The following is a 16,259-nucleotide window of genomic DNA, read 5'->3' as shown; positions in this document are numbered from 1 at the left end:
ATCTTCCAAAGATATGGCTCACCATTGGCACAAACTGTGGGCTAGTCCCTAAAAGAGATGCAACCATGTCTGCAACATTTATGTATTCAGCTGGTAGGTCCTCGGTATTCCAGGAGTCTGGGTCCTTCGGGGATATAAACTCCTCACTCTTCTTGTCTGAAAAGCCACATCAAACGGTCCTAAACCCGGAAGCAGCTTCCCTGGCCTTTGAGTCTTATAATTCAGGATTTATGTCCTGGCATTCCTGCTGATCACACATCCAGAAAGACCATCCCTCTGGGAATAAGGACAGACCTCAGAGGGTGTGTGTGTGTGTGTGTGTGTGTGTGTGTGTGTGTGTGTGTGTGTATGAAAGAGAGAGAGAGAGGGTTCACGCACATATCCATGGCCAAGGACGCTTGCTCGAAGTGACCACATTCCTGCCGCACTAGGGTATAAACGCCCTGCTGCAGCTGTAGAAATGTATACACAGAATTGACATATTCCAGTTTAACAGACACCTCCGTTTATCCAATGCGAGACTGGAGTCCACACGTGAATTCACAAGCTCTTTTCTACCCACTAGACTAAAAGGCAATGTCCTTAGCTCACCATTCTCAAACCAGCAGCCCAGGATAAAGGACCATTTGCTCTCAGAATAGTACCTTCAGAGGTACTCACCTCCAAGCCAAGGGGACAGCATCCCCTCCCACCACTGCCTTAACTTAAAATAAACCCTCTACTCCCACACAGGCACTACAACCGCCCTCGTGACACGTCCTACCTCCTGCTGGACTCCATTGTCTCAGATGTAGAGGATTTCCCCGGAAAATTCTTTGTTACTCGTCAACTTACTACAGTAACTCTCTCAGCAAGAAAAAGTCACTCGTATAAATTAATCCTAAAGGGAAATCTAGTGCAAGTGGAAAACTAAATACCATTTATTGATCCAATATCTCCAGTCCAGGTCCCTGAACTTTCCTTTTTCCTAATGTTTTTGTTTCTTTCTACTTTCTAATACAGTTTCTTTTTTCTTTTTAGAGCCACACCTGCAGCATGTGGAAATTCCCTGGCCAGGGGTCAAATTGGAGCCATAGGCGTGGCTAACACCACAGCAACATTGGATCCTGAACCCACTGAGCAAGGCCAGGGATCAAACCCACATCCTCACAGAGACAATGTTGGGTCCTTAACCCACTGATCTAAAACGGAAACTCCTCTAATATAGTTTTGAATTCAGTAGTTAAAATTCTTTCTTTCCGTACTTGTGATGTCCATTATTCCTTTTGCCTTCATCAGAGTCATCCTATATCCTGCCATCCTACATCCACTTGGACTATCTGGCTTCTCCGTCCCTACATCTGGGTTTGAATACTTCTGGTGAAAGTAACACAACGTCATAGACTGGTGTCGTTACAACTCTTGAGTCTATGTTAGCACATTTCCAGTGCTGGGATTGGAGTTGGGTGCTCGGCCAGCAAGGTGTGTCCAAGCTGAGGTTAAAGAAGAGCAGAAACCAAGAATTTTGCAGAACTGACCAGAGAGGCGCGACCACTTGGAGGTTTGCTGTGTTGCTCTATAGCTCTCTTTTTGAGGTAGCGTGAGAGAGATTGTTTCTTGAAAACAAACGATGCTTCCCAAAATAGGGACCTACCTTCCAGACACATTGGTTTCTGCATCTGCCCTACTGACCGTGCCCCAGTCCACCCCGCTGGACCAGATGGTTGCCACTGGCCATCGCTTTCTCCACTAACGTATGCATGTGCGTTGTCATGTAACTTTTCTTTTTATCATTTTCTCACCGGACCGCAAGTTCCAGAGAGTTATCCTTCATTTCTTTTGAGGTCCTCGAATGTCTAGCCTCAACCTCTTTGATCACATATTCATAGTAGATGATCTCTAGACTTGCTTTGCATGAATAAACAAATGAACAAATACCTCACTCTTTATTAAAATTCAGAAAGCTGGTTACAGCAAGGAGCTCTAGAGTCTTTGGACTCTCAGAAAGGATAGGAAGTGAGACAGGGGGGAGCCCAAATGAAGGAAATACTGGCCCTTTTTTCCTCCAAAATTCAAAGGAGGACAAGGAGAATGGGTCAACAGAGTGAGGCACTCCTGAGACCAGAACAGGAGGCGGGCAGGCGAGGTCTTCCAGCTCTCCAGGACGCTCGTTCCTTCTCCCCTTCTGACCTGGCATTGACATTCGGAGGGTTTCAAAATAAAGATGAGCCGAAATATCTGATTATATTTACAGCTTAAAGGCAGGCGAAAATATATTTGCAGAGCCAAACATTGTTTTACCAGTAACCTTACTACCTGCCATCTAAAGGACATCGCATTAGTTTTCCATTTTGTTTGCTTTGCTTATTTCTGGAACTGTGGTTTCTCTTTAGAAGCTTTCCAGGCTGGAAACACGCTGAAGGCTCCTGAGTTATTAAAACCATCACCACGGTCTTCACATTCAAACGTGGCAAATGTTAAAAAGTGACACCCATTTCAGCACGCTATGAAAATAATATTTGGGGGGAAAATAAGAGGAAAGAAGCCTCAACATACATGCAAGAAATGCCTGAAAGTGATCTGACCCTTTGCTCTTCAAAGCTCGGGCATCTGAAGAGAAACATCATGGGGCCACACCTTCATCTGGCTAAATATATGGTTTTAAGACACTAAGCTACTCATTTACAGCTTTCTGCTTAAAATTTAAACCACAGTTTAAGCACAAAACTTTGTGGTTCATAAGTTAACAAGATGCAACCAAAGAAAACATTTCTGCATGGGGTGTTGCTCTTGAGATCCTTGGAAAAGGCAGCTTAGGTCCCGAGCGTGTTCCCCGTGAGCCTCTGCATTTGAAAAGCATTGGTTTGCTAATGGTTGGTTTCAAGCTACAGTGGTTCACAAACCCTTTGGTTCTTTTGCTATGGTCCGGGAATGATATCCCTCAAGGAATGGTTGCTGATATTTTCCTTTCGTTTTCCTCCCTAATTTTCTCACTACAATGTTTAATTAGTGAAAAGGCAAAGTATTTATAGATATAATAAAACAGTAGAGGAAAGACTTTTAAATATATGTACAACATGATATGTTTAGATACACCCACACATATATATACATATTTTAGGGATACTTTATTTTTTTATTTTTATTTTTATTTTTGTCCTTTTAGGGCCACACCTGTGGCATATGGAAGCTCCCAGGCTAGGGATCCAGTCAAAGCTGCAGCTGCTGGCCTGCACCTCAGCCACAGCAATGCCAGATCAAGCCGTATCTGCGACCTACACCAGAGCTCCCAGCAACACCGGATCCTTAACCCACTGAGCGAGGCCAGGGATCAAACACACATCCTTGTGGATGCTAGTGGGTTTGTTACCCCATGGGAACTCTTATATTTCAAGGATTCTTTAAATTCATGCAATGCAATTCAGAAAACTATACTGCTATTTTCCTGGAGTATGATGAAAGTGAACTGACACGAACAACAAAATTTTTTGAGATGCTTCGAGATAAAAGGAATCTATGTATTCAAGACTTATTAAAGGAATATTTAATGTTACATTTAAGTAATTTGAGATCTAAGAAATGAAATGCATTGAAAATCCACAATAGCAGACACTCCTTAAAGGGTGTTATTGCTTATAAGGACTTTAAAACAGGTGTCATGATCCTCATATTAAAAATATGGGAACTGGGAGTTCCTGTTGCAGCGCAGTGGAAATGAACCCAACATCCGACTAGGAACCATGAGGTTGCCGGTTTGATCCCTGGCTTCCCTCAGTGGGTTAAGGATCTGGCGTTGCCGTGAGCTGTGGTGTAGGTCTCAGGTACAGCTTGGATCTGGCGTTGCTGTGGCTCTGGCTCAGGCCAGCAGCTACAGCTCTGATTCGACCCCTAGCCTGGGAACTTCCCTATGCCGCTGGTGCAGCCCTAAAAAGACAAAAAAACAATAAATAAATAAATAAATAAAATAGGCAAACTGAGGCTAGGAGAAGCTAAAATGAACTTTAATTCAAATGAAGATGAATGCTTAGGTCAATAACTACAAAATTTGATATTTTTTCTGACATTATTTAAAAGTGACAATATAGTAAAAATTGGTGACACGATATTTTGAAGGACAACACTGATGTGCTCTAGTCCATTTTGGTTTCCAAAATCCCTAATAGAAAAGCCGAACCTGAGAGTTAACGGAGGCTGAAAGAAAAAGGTACTAGAATCAGGAAAACAATGGAAAAGGTAATACATTCCACTGAACTATAAAAATAGTAAAGAATTGTATGACAAATAATATACAAGAGAAAATATTTCATAGAGGCATTCAGTAAATTGGGTCATAGATAAAAATAATGAAACATATTAATTTGCAAATAGTGTTGGGTTTTACTATATTTAATACAAGATTTCAATTATTAGTAAGATTTGGCCACCAAAGTAAATGCAAATGTTAATTTATTAGGGACCAATAATTTTTAAAATTGAAATACAGGCGTTCCCATCATGGCTCAGGGGTAACAAACCCAACTAGGATCCATGAGGATGCAGGTTTGATCCCTGGCCTCGCTCAGTGGATTAAGGATCCAGCGTTGCCGTGAGCTGTAGTGTAGGTTGAAGACATGGCTCAGATCTGGTGTTGCTGTGCTGTGGTGTAGGCCAGCAACTGCAGCTCCAATTTGGCCCCTGGCCTGGGAACTTCCATATGCCGCGAGTGTGGCCCTAAAAGACAGAAAAAAAGAAAAAAGAAATACAGTTGATATACAACATTATGTGAGTTTCAGATGTACTGCACAATGATTTGATATTTGTGGGCATTATGAAATAATCATTGCAATAGGAACCAATAATTCTTGGTTACACCTGCAATGCTTTACACATTTCCCAGGCTGTCAAATGTTCAAAGAAGCAGTGAGATCTCCATTCTCACAAAAATCTGTGGCAGATATATTTTTCAAACTCAAACTGTACTCCTAGTAGCATTTTTTGGAACTCCATGGACATATGAAGGAAATTTTCATATGTCAACATTTATTTAACAACAAAAAATTCATTTAATTACTGAAATTGGGGAGCTTCCATTTAACTTCAATTGAAAATAATTAATTTGCAATGTAATAACAGGCTAAAAGACAAATACCAAGAGATAAATCCAATAGAATTCTATAAATGCCTTCCAAGTGATGAATAGGTCCAACTAAAATCGCCTGCTTATGGACGGATATCAGTATGTGGCTGGAACTATCTGTCTGAAAAGACATTTTCAAAGGTGAAATATGTAAAGTCTCATTTCATTAACAGACGCCCCTTTGAAATCAGTTTCAATGATAGAGAACATCAACATTGAACAATTTGCAAAATTTAAGAGAAGGATCCCCAAATGAAATGTTACTAACTCACTAATGTTAGGGGGTTTATCCATCAGTATATGTGTCATTTGTTGCGTCAATTTGCCTTATGTAAACTCAACCATAGAATCACCTACTTAAAACTTTTTCTTTTTTTTTAATTGAGGTATAATTGACATACATTATACAGTTTCAGGTGTACAACATAATGATTTGACATCAATGTAAATTGTGAAATGTTCACCACAATAAGCCTAGTTAACATCCTACAAAATTTTTTAAAAATTTCAATCACCCCGCTATCTATAGGATATGAGCTAGTACTCAAATTACAACCTCAATAGACTTTGTCTCATTCTGATACATAAATTTAGCTATCTCTGATTATAGTTTATACAAATTAAATTTGCTGTGACCTTAAATAATACATCTCATTTCTTTTTTTTTTTTTTTTTTTTTTTTTGTCTTTTCTAGGGCTGCACTCACAGCATATGGAGGTTCCCAGGCTAGGAGTCTAATTGGAGCTGTAGCCACCGGCCTACACCACAGCCACAACAACGCTGGATCTGAGCCCCATCTGTGATCTACACCACAGCTCACGGCAGTGCTGGGTCCTTAACCCACTGAGCAAGGCCAGGGATCAAACCTGGAACCTCATGGTTCCTAGTCGGACTCGTTAGCCACTGCGCCACGACTGGAACTCCTCATTTCATTTTTATACCTATCACATTGAGAATGATTTTACATTATAGTGGAGAATGATTGAGGTTCTGAGTGGTCAATTCATCTGTCTTAAGTTACTGATACAGAACTTAACCCAGGTAGGTCTGTCTCTAATTATGTCTTTTCACTCTACAACTCTGATGTCTATCGACTTAATCTTTTTTTTTTTTTTTTTTTTTGCTTTTTAGGGTTGCACCCATGTCATATGCAAGTTCCCAGGCTAGAGATCAAATCAGAGCTACAGCTGCCAGCCTACACTATAGCCACAGCTATGTGGGATCCGAGCCTACACCACATCGGTAACCTACACCACAGCTCATGGCAATGCCAGATCCTTAACCCACTGAGTGAGGGCAGGGATGGAACCTGCGTCCTCACGGATACCGTCAGGTTTTTTTCTGCTTCACGGCAACAGGAACTCCTTATCTACTTATTATTATGACCACTCCCAACACAGACGGGCTGAAGTGCTCAGAGCTGATGAGAGAGTAGCTCGGTGTGGAAGCCTTGGTGTGTTGTGGGGTCCCGTGGTTACAGACGCTACTAAATGCATTGTCCTGGCCCTTGTCCATATCCTTCATACTCTGGTTTTACTCAAGGTAGCTACTTAATTAAAGTTTAAGTCTTAATGCTCTAACTTCCTTAGAGCTTAAATTTAAGAGTAAACATGTCATATGTCCATAAAAATATGGGTACGCCAATGTTTACTGTAACTTTCCTCATGACAGCAGAAGTTGGAAACCAACCAAATGTCCATCAACAGGAATATGAATAATTGAGTTGTGGTTTATATGTAACAGGATACTCTTTATCAATAAAAACGATCAACTACTGATACATGATCAAAATGAATGGATGTCAAAGGCATTGACTCAATGAAAGAAGTCAGTGTACAATTCCATTTTTCAGAACTTCGTGAGATGGCAAAATCTATGGCATGAAAGTCAGAACAGTAGTTACCTCAGGCAGACAGAGGGAATAGCCCAGAAAAGAATATGAGGAGGGAGTTCCCACTGTGGCTCAGAGGAAACAAACCCAAACTAGTATCCGTGGGATGCAGGTTCTATCCCTGGCCTTGCTCAGTGGGTTACATACAGATCCAGCCTTGCTGTATGCTGCAGTGTAGGTCACAGACACAGCTCAGATCCTGCATTGCTGTGGCTGTGGCTGGCACCTGCAGCTCCGATTCAACTCCTTGTCTGGGAATGTCCATATGCTGCGCCTGCTGCCCTAAAAAAAAAAAAAAGAAAAGAAAGAATATGAGGGAATTGGGGAGCACAGGAAATGCTCTTTGCATTGATTTGGGTATAAACGGACATCAAAACTTAATGAACTGTGCTTTTAAGGTCTATGAGGTTTACTATATGTATTTATACTTTGATTTTTTAAAAAAACAAGTTTGTGGCGTTCCCGTCGTGGCTCAGTGGTTAACGAATCTGACTAGGAACCATGAAGTTGCAGGTTCAATCCCTGGCTTTGCTCAGTGGGTTAAGGTTCTGGCGTCCCTGTGAGCTGTGGTATAGGTTGTAGACGGGGCTTGGATCCAGCCTTGCTGTGGCTGGGGAAGAGGCCAGCAGCTACAGCTCCGACTGGACCCGAAGCCTGGGAACTTCCATATGCTGCGGGTGTGGCCCCAAAAAGACAAAAAAAAAAAAAAAAAAAAAAAAAAGGAGGGAGAGAGAGAAAAAGAGAGAAAACTGGCTTCTATTACTACTGACTCATAGACATAGTTTGAACCTCATGAAAAAACTGAAATTAAGAGGCTGACAATCTCCAACTCAGCAGGTATCTTGCCGCCATTAAGAAGATAATTCTATATAGCCTTTTGCTGTATGGAATAGTATTGCTTAGCAAGAGTATGTATTAGAAAATTATAATCGTTTTTCAAATTTTGGGACAAATGGCTAGATTGTATTAATCCAACTCTCTCTTGAAATAGTAATTTTATTTTAGGGAAAAAAATGAAGCAAAAAAAAAAAAAATTCTCCCAGCAGTGTCATGGAAGACCTTTGCCAAGTCCTGTATTTTCTGTGCCTTTCTTACAAAGTGTTTAGTTTCTCTATGAGATCCATCTTTTTCTGCCGCTCTCTCTGACCCACTTCCCACCCCCACACCTGCTACCTTAGTCATGGCTGCTGCTACACTTGTAACTTTGCCACAGGTTCCTGAGCTGGACAGTGGTCCCTTGGCAAATCCAGTGCCTCATTTGCTTCCTTCTCTGCAGTCCTTTAGATTTGCCGGTTCTCAAGAAATCTATTCTTTTGCGAAACCCCCCTCCCCGGTCCTGAATGGAGTCTACCACCGCATTTAAAATATCGAATTCCATAGGGCTCATCTGTCTCTCCTGGTGGCCACCGCTGCTTCCACCACGGAGACCAATTCTGGTCTCTCCTGGGTGGCGGCTGTCTGATGTAGTAACACCAGCAGAAGCAAAGACTCTGCCCATCTACCTTAATAAAGCATGAACTTCAGCGTGGAGCGGGAGCTCATGAGCTATTACAGGAAAACATAATTACAAGGAGGACTTGACTCTGGTTTTGAATCCGCCTGAAATTGCAGGCAAACCCCTCGACCCCCCTCCCCAGGCATCAAAGCCACAAGACCAAGGGAGGACATTATCCCCGGATGCCAGCTCATCAGATTGAAAGGAACATAAGAAGGCCCCATGTATTTTAAAAGCGTTCTACCTTGGTAGAATTAGATCACAAAACTTGAATTTTCGTGGGCTCTCTGGTCTACCATCTCAGGCCTCTACTCACTCTTGCCTCTTTGCTATTAGGGGTATTGAATCTGGCCTGTTTGGGCTGTTATTTAACTTTTTAGTCCCATCAAGGAATAACTACTTCTAGGTTTTTAGATCGTTCTATCCAAAAAATGCCAAATCCCCACGTTGTGTACATACAGAGATTTTTTTCTCCAAAAGAAAGACTTTGCCAGACGTCAGGCATTTCAACATTTTTGATGGCCATGGTGATGACAGTGACCAAAGACCATATTTTCCAAAATTGTTCACATTTTTGCTTAGTCTGAGTTAGTTTATTTGTGACTTGGCCTATTACTATTTAACTTATCACTTTATTCCCTCTGATATTACCATACATTTGATTTTTTTAGATTTCATTTTTTTAATTTTATCAACTTTTTTCATTTTTTAAAAGTTTTACTGAAGTATGGTGGATTTACCAGGTTGTGATATGGTCTGCCATACACCAAAGTGATTCAGTTATTTATATACACACATTCCTTCTCTTTCACTTTCTTTTGCCATGTATATCATCACAGAATATTGAGTGGAGGTCTTTGTACTATGCAGCAGGTCCCCGTTGGCCAATATTTTTAGAGTTTAAAAATTGAGGAGAGAGTTCCTGGTGGCTCAGTGACAATGAACCTGACTAGTAGCCATGAGGATGCAAGTTCAATCCCTGGCCTCACTCAGTGAGTTCAGAATCTGATGTTGCTGTGAGCTGTGGTATAGGTCACAGACATGACTCAGATGTGGCATTGCTGTGGCTGTGGCCTAAGGCCAGCGGCTGTAGCTCCAACTTAGCTCCTAGCCTGGGAACTTCTGTATGCCACAGGTGCAGCCATACAAAAAAAAAAATTGAGAAGAGACATGTCATCTTATCCTTTGCTTCTGCAGGTAGCTCTGCCTGGAAAACAACCATGTTGAGCTTGAAATCTTTCGAAGATATGCATTTCGTATGCATTTAAATTTTGAATCTAAATAACTGCTAATTTATTCTTTAGGGTAGTGCATGGGATGAAGAGGAGGAAAGAACTTATATATCCTTAGCTCAAATTCTGGTATAATAGAAAGATTTCATCCTTAGCAACAGGATCACATATAAGAAAATCAGTCATTCAGTCAGTCAGTCACTTAATATCTGGTAAATTCTTTCTAGCACCATGACAGCAATACAGAGAGGTTTTGGGAATAGAGAAAAACAATGATTTAACTAGAAAATATCAAAAGAAAAAGATAAAATAAACCCTAAACCTAAAAAATTTCAGGGCAAAGGATTTAGATGAAACCCCAGATGGGGGGAAAATTCAGCTACAGAATGAGGTGTATATGTAGAGAGATTATTCTTCCAAAAGGGAGAAGCTTGCTAGGCACTAGGCCAGAAGGATCCCTAGGAACCCACACTGGACAAGCAGAAAATACCCAAGTAAATCCCAATAAATGTCCACTAAGTGCCCAGCTGGCCTTGGATGTCCAGCGAGTGTTGTAATCTTTACGGTTGATGCAATGGAATGAGCCATATCGTACAAAATTATACAAGACCACAACTAAAGACTGGCAGTGATTTGTTTTTTGCGGAATCACAAACTGTCATTATTGCAGGTCATTGCAGAAGGTCCGAGGCCATGGAAAGCCTAAGGCACACCAAAAATAGAACCCCAGCTGGTAACGAAAGGGCTGTGTTTGTCAATTGTGCAATCCTTGAGATGATGATTTCTGAGAACATTTCTCAGTTCTTCACTAAAGAATGTGCTGATTTGATAAAACATTAAGCATTTTAACATCACAAAGGAAACACTCGGATTTTTCACAATGTAATGTAAGAGCATGAAACCTGTTCTTTGGTAACTAAAAATTTGTTTCTAGCCGAAAACACAAAGAGGGTTAAAGAAAATCATTAAATAAAAAACGAGATCTGGAATTCCCATCGTGGTGCAATAGAGACGAATCCGACTAGGAACTGTGAGGTTGTGGGTTCGCTCCCTGGCCTCGCTCAGTGGGTTGAGGATCCGGCATTGCCGTGAGCTATGGCGTAGGTTTCAGACGAGGCTCGGATCCCACGTTGCTGTGGCTGTGGTGTAGGCTGGCAGGTGCAGCTCTGATTCAACCCCTAGCCTGGGAACCTCCATATGCTGCAAGTGCAGCCCTAGAAGAGACAAAAAGACAAGGAAAAAAAAAATAGCAGGCAGAAAGAAGAGTTAACCAGAGAAGGCATTACCCTGCCTGTGGCAGAGAGGTCCTATGACTTTTGAAAGAGGAGGAAACTGCAGTAGCCAGGAAAGTGAGTGAGAAGCGCACACCTACAGAGTCATGGGGGCCAAGAGTCATGGGGGCTGAGAAACAAGTCGAAGGTGAAGAAACCAGGTCACTAAGTGGCAACAACTCTCAAGAAACTTGACTGTGACGAGGAAGAGAGAAATATGTGAGTAGCTGGGTGGGAATGTGTATGGATGAAAAACGGTTTTCTTTCTTTCTTTCTTTCTTTTTTTTCAATGAAAAAGTCTCGAAAATTAAATTCCAATGAAAGAGAGCCAATAGGGAGACGTAGACGGTAAATTAGAGAAGGTACCTGGGAAGGCTGTCGAGAGGTCCCATCAGATTTAACCTTCATCCCTTCTCCTAAATCTTGAAAAAAGAAGATTTGGAAGGAAACAGATTCAGAACCTTTCCTTTGGCGACAAAGAACCACATCACAGAGAACAGTCTAGACGTCCTCTGCCTTCGGCTACTGTCGGCTATAGTGCTGTGTGCTAACCTTGGCCTTCTCTTTTACAGGGAGCCAGGAATCAATTGATCCATCTCATTAATGTCCAGCGGATGTCAGAATGGAGAACGTCCAGTCTCGCGTAAATAACCACAGATGTGGTTTTCCTGACTCTGTATATAGCAACTGAAATGGATACAGTCCTTGCCGCCTAGAAGCTCACAATAAAAAACAGATGACATGGACACACATGTCACCACCACCGCTCCCACACGAGGGCACAATATTATAGGAAGAGAACAGGATGGGTCTCAAATAGGAATTTATATTAGGTACACATTTGGTATTTGTGTTTTCTGACTATGGAATGCATGAGAGTTTTGCTGGGAAATTGGGCAGGTTACAAGAAGCATTTCTTGACTTTCACATAAACGAGGGGGGGTCTGGGAGGGAACTGGGGAGAGAGATCTTGACTGAATTATAAACTCTAAGGAAAAAAAAAACACAACCCTGTCTCTTGTGACCCCCGCCACCCAGGCTTACAAGAACTCACTAAGCAACAGCAATTGATGGCGTATAGGAAGTCCTAGACCCGGAGAGTTATTGAGAGGAAAACGAGGCCAAGGTTGAACAAGTACACTTGGATGCAAGGCTCAATGCGTGCTGGAAATTGAAGGGTTAAAGGGGTATGACACCTGCGCCTGCGTAGAAATGGGCAGTGATGAAGCATCAAAGAGCAACCAGGCTGATGGTGAGATGGCTCAGGAGAAGAACGCTATAGACGTGAGGGCTGGTACCCAAACTACATTCAACCTTTTGGTTTCAGAGCAGAAGAATGGATAAGGAAGCTATGGAAGAGACAGTAGAAGGCTTTAGTAATAAATAGAAGGTTGGTGTAGCTAGGATTTTTAGCATTTTTCTGATAGGGAAGAAGTTGTTTTGTTATTTACTCCCAAAACTGTAGCTTATTAAGATTTCAATTAAGACCTGCAAAGAGACTTCACATGAAAATATGTTTTAAGAGTATTTATCTACCTCTTAGAATCGGCTATTCAAAAGTCTGTATATATGGAGTTCCCGTGGTGGCGCAGTGGAAACAAATCCAGCTAGGAACCTTGAGATTGCAGGTTCGATCCCTGGCCTCACTCAATGGGTTAAGGATCTGGTGTTGCTGTGAGCTGTGGTGTAGGTCGAAGATGTGGCTCGGATCTGGCATTGCTGTGGCTCTGGTGTAGGCTGGCAGCAACAGCTCTGATTCGACCCCTAGCCTGGGAACCTCCATACGTGGAGCCCTAAAAAGACAAAAAAGACACACACACAAAAAGTCTATATATAGAGCATCTTGAAATATATTCTAGCAGGCAAGAAATAATAAATGAAATTGGAAAGGGAAGTTGGGGGTAGACTTTTTAGGCTGAGAAAGTCTCACCCAAGGTGAAAAGCTAGCAAGAGACCACACCAGGACCTCACCTCAATCTTTGATTCTAAATCCTGGGGTCACAGAATTTGGGGGAAGGGAAAATAGGCCACATGCCTACAGTTAGAATATTGCTACTATAACCTGGCAAGAAGTAACAGGGACTTGAACAAAGGCAGGGGCAACGAAAAAAAGAGGAAGAAGGTTGGACTTCAACCGTGAAGGTGGTGTTCATGGGATTCCACAAGAGGGTAAATGTGGCAGGTAAGAAGGAAGGATGCATCACAATGAGTGTGGGGTGTGTCCAGATATGACTCATCACATATGCAACTTGGCTTTGGCATTGATGAGATGAACGTGTGTTCCTACGCCGTCTAAGAGAATCGATTCATAGCAACCTGTTTGCATAAAGACCATTACGATAATGAAATTGCAACAAAAAAGTGTTGTTGGGAAAGCCCTGATTATTTTTAAAAAGCAGTAAGGATCTGTGATTTTTTTTCTCTAGTACTGCTTCTTAGAAAGACTGTTCCAATAAGCATGCATGAATTAATCTAATAAATTTAGATTCGCTAGAGGGCTGTTAAAAAGGATATATTAGGCTAAAATAACTTACTAAAAATAAGAGATTACAGAATATTAGAAAGGGGAAGAGTCTTAGAGATCACTGAGTTCAATCATTTCCATTAAAAAATTAAAATTACATGTAGACCATTTCAAACATGTGCAAAAGTGAAAAGCACAATATCATGAATCTCCATCAACTTACCACCAATTTGATGATTGTCAGTTTATGGCCAACTTTGTTTCAACTTTTTTTTCCCACCCCAAGATATCTGATTCATCCATAAATATTTTAGATTGAACTTCTCAAAGATGAGAATTCCTTTTAAAACCTAATAATGATGTCTTTATACCTAAAAAATAAACAATACTTTCTTTTTTTTTTTCCTTCTTGTTTTGGCTACCCCCACAGCATTTGGAGTTCCTCTGGCCAGGGATCAGATCCAAGCCACAGTTGTGACCTATGCCAGCAGCTACAGAAACACCAGATCCTTAACCCACCGCGCTGAGCCAGGGATCAAACATGCCTCCCAGGGCTCCAGAGACACTGCCTATTCTGTTGTGCCATAGTGGGAACTCCTAACAATAATTTCTTAAATCCAGAAGCCATCTGGTCAGCATTCAACATTTCTCCAGTTGTTTCATGATTTCTCTAGATATGTCTTTGACGTCTTCTGAATCGACAGTTTCCTTTTCCTTCTTTCTTATTTTTCCTGCTAATAAGAGAGAAGCCAGGTCATAGGTCTGCTAAAGTTTCCCCCTTTGGGATTTGGCTGAATGCATCCCAGGGTGGTGTTTGACATAGTCTTCTGTTCCCTGACTTTTCTCTCATCTGGCAAATATAGAGGCTTCGTCAGATTCAAGTACTATTGCTTGGAAAGAATGCTTCACAGGTGATGGAGGCATGCAATGGTTGGTTCCTTGGCTTGAAAAATCCTCTTGTTTTTAAAAGATGGGTTAAATTGAAACCTCTTTGGAGTGAATTGGTTCACATACTGGTGGAACAAGTTTTCAGTCTTTTGATTCTCAGTTCTCTACTCCTTTTATTATATCACGTACTGTTAACGCCTTGCTGGGTGATTGTAACGTACCAATTCCTCTGTTAGGTGCTGCATGAGTTATGGCTGCACTGCTTTCAAAATTACTCAAGCCATACATCCAGAAATCATCTTATTCTTCTCCACTTCTCTTGCTTCTACGAAGGCCTATTACTGAAATCTATTTAGCATGGCTCTCGTTGGTTCCATCCTTTCCATCCCCACGGCTACTGCTTAGTTCAGACATTTATCACTGCTTTCCTGGACCATCGAAATAGCTGCTTGAAGCTCCCCTCCTCCATCACAACCTCGCCTTCCTCAACCCAGACAACAAGAGGTTTTTCCAAACTGCAGATCTATAAGTATTGTTTTTCTGCTTTAACCCTTTGAGATTGTCTCATTTCCAGGATGGAATCCATACACCCTAGTGCAACCTAAGCCCCTCCTTCATCTCGTCGTGCCCATCCGACCACTCTCCCCTGTTCCTGCTTCATTCCATCTATTGAATCACTAAAGTCTGCTGAATGGGCCAGCAAGGGGATATAGTGATTAAAAGCAGACTTTGGAAGCCGATTTGACTTTGACCCCTAGATTCCCCCACTTGCTAGCCATGCAAACCAGAGCATACGTACCCTCACTGTGCCTCACTTGCCTCACCTGTAGAATGGGGATAATCTCATAGAATTGTTTTCCATCTGTGAAGGAGGAGTGAAGAAGCACAAATGAAGAGCTAGCATGAGAACCCTCGGTGAATACTAGATGCTGTCAGTATGTTTTTTCATACATTTTCATATCCTTTAAACTCCTTCCCAAGAATGCTTTTCCTCTTCCGTCTTGATAACCTCTTCCCTGTCGATAACCCAGCAAATTGCTCTCCTGATGCCCAGTTCCACTGTGGTTTTGTCATTTAGAATTCTCGCACGGCACCTCTCAACCTTGTAGATGTTTTGATTGAGGTGCTCTAGGTCTGTCTATACAACTGTGAACATTGTAAAGACAGGTTCAAGATCCATCTTATGTTTGAGGCTCTACCTTGGAATATTTCGCTTTCCATTGTCCTCGGTCAACGGGAAGCTCAATAATTCAGTTTGATAAATTGAACTAAATTGATGGGCTCAATTTGAATTGCAAGAGCCTATTCAGCTTCCTTTTTATGAGTCTATATATATATATATATATATATATATATATATATGAGTCTATATATATATTTTATGAGTCTATATACATATATATATATATATATTTTTTGTCTTTTTGCATTTCTTGGGCCGCTCCCACGGCATATGGAGGTTCCCAGGCTAGGGGTCAAATTGGACCTGTAGCCACTGGCCTACACCACAGCCACAGCAACGCAGGATCCGAGCAGCGTCTGCAACCTACACCACAGCTCACGGCAACACCGGATCCTTAACCCACTGAGTGAGACCAGGGATCGAACCCACAACCTCATGGTTCCTGGTCGGATTCATTAACCACTGAGCCATGACGGGAACTCCATGAGTCTATATTTTCTAAGCAACGTTTCTGAAACAAAAGATGATTTATCCAAAGCATATAACAAGGTGACTGGCACACACAACTAAAAATAATATTTATTAACTTTGGGTTTCTCAGGAAGACATCCCAGTTAGAGGAAGAATTAAATGACTGGACAAGGAGAATATGCAAGCTATTAAGCTGTATTTCCCTGAAAATTAAAAAATCCATACTTTACACAGTAATATAAGATTGTAATAATAAGGGGAATTGGTGA

This window comes from Sus scrofa, chromosome 8 (assembly GCF_000003025.6).
Source record: "Sus scrofa isolate TJ Tabasco breed Duroc chromosome 8, Sscrofa11.1, whole genome shotgun sequence".
Lineage (NCBI taxonomy): Eukaryota > Metazoa > Chordata > Mammalia > Artiodactyla > Suidae > Sus > Sus scrofa.
The sequence above is the reverse complement of the archived record's forward strand: the minus strand, read 5'-3'. Positions refer to the sequence as shown.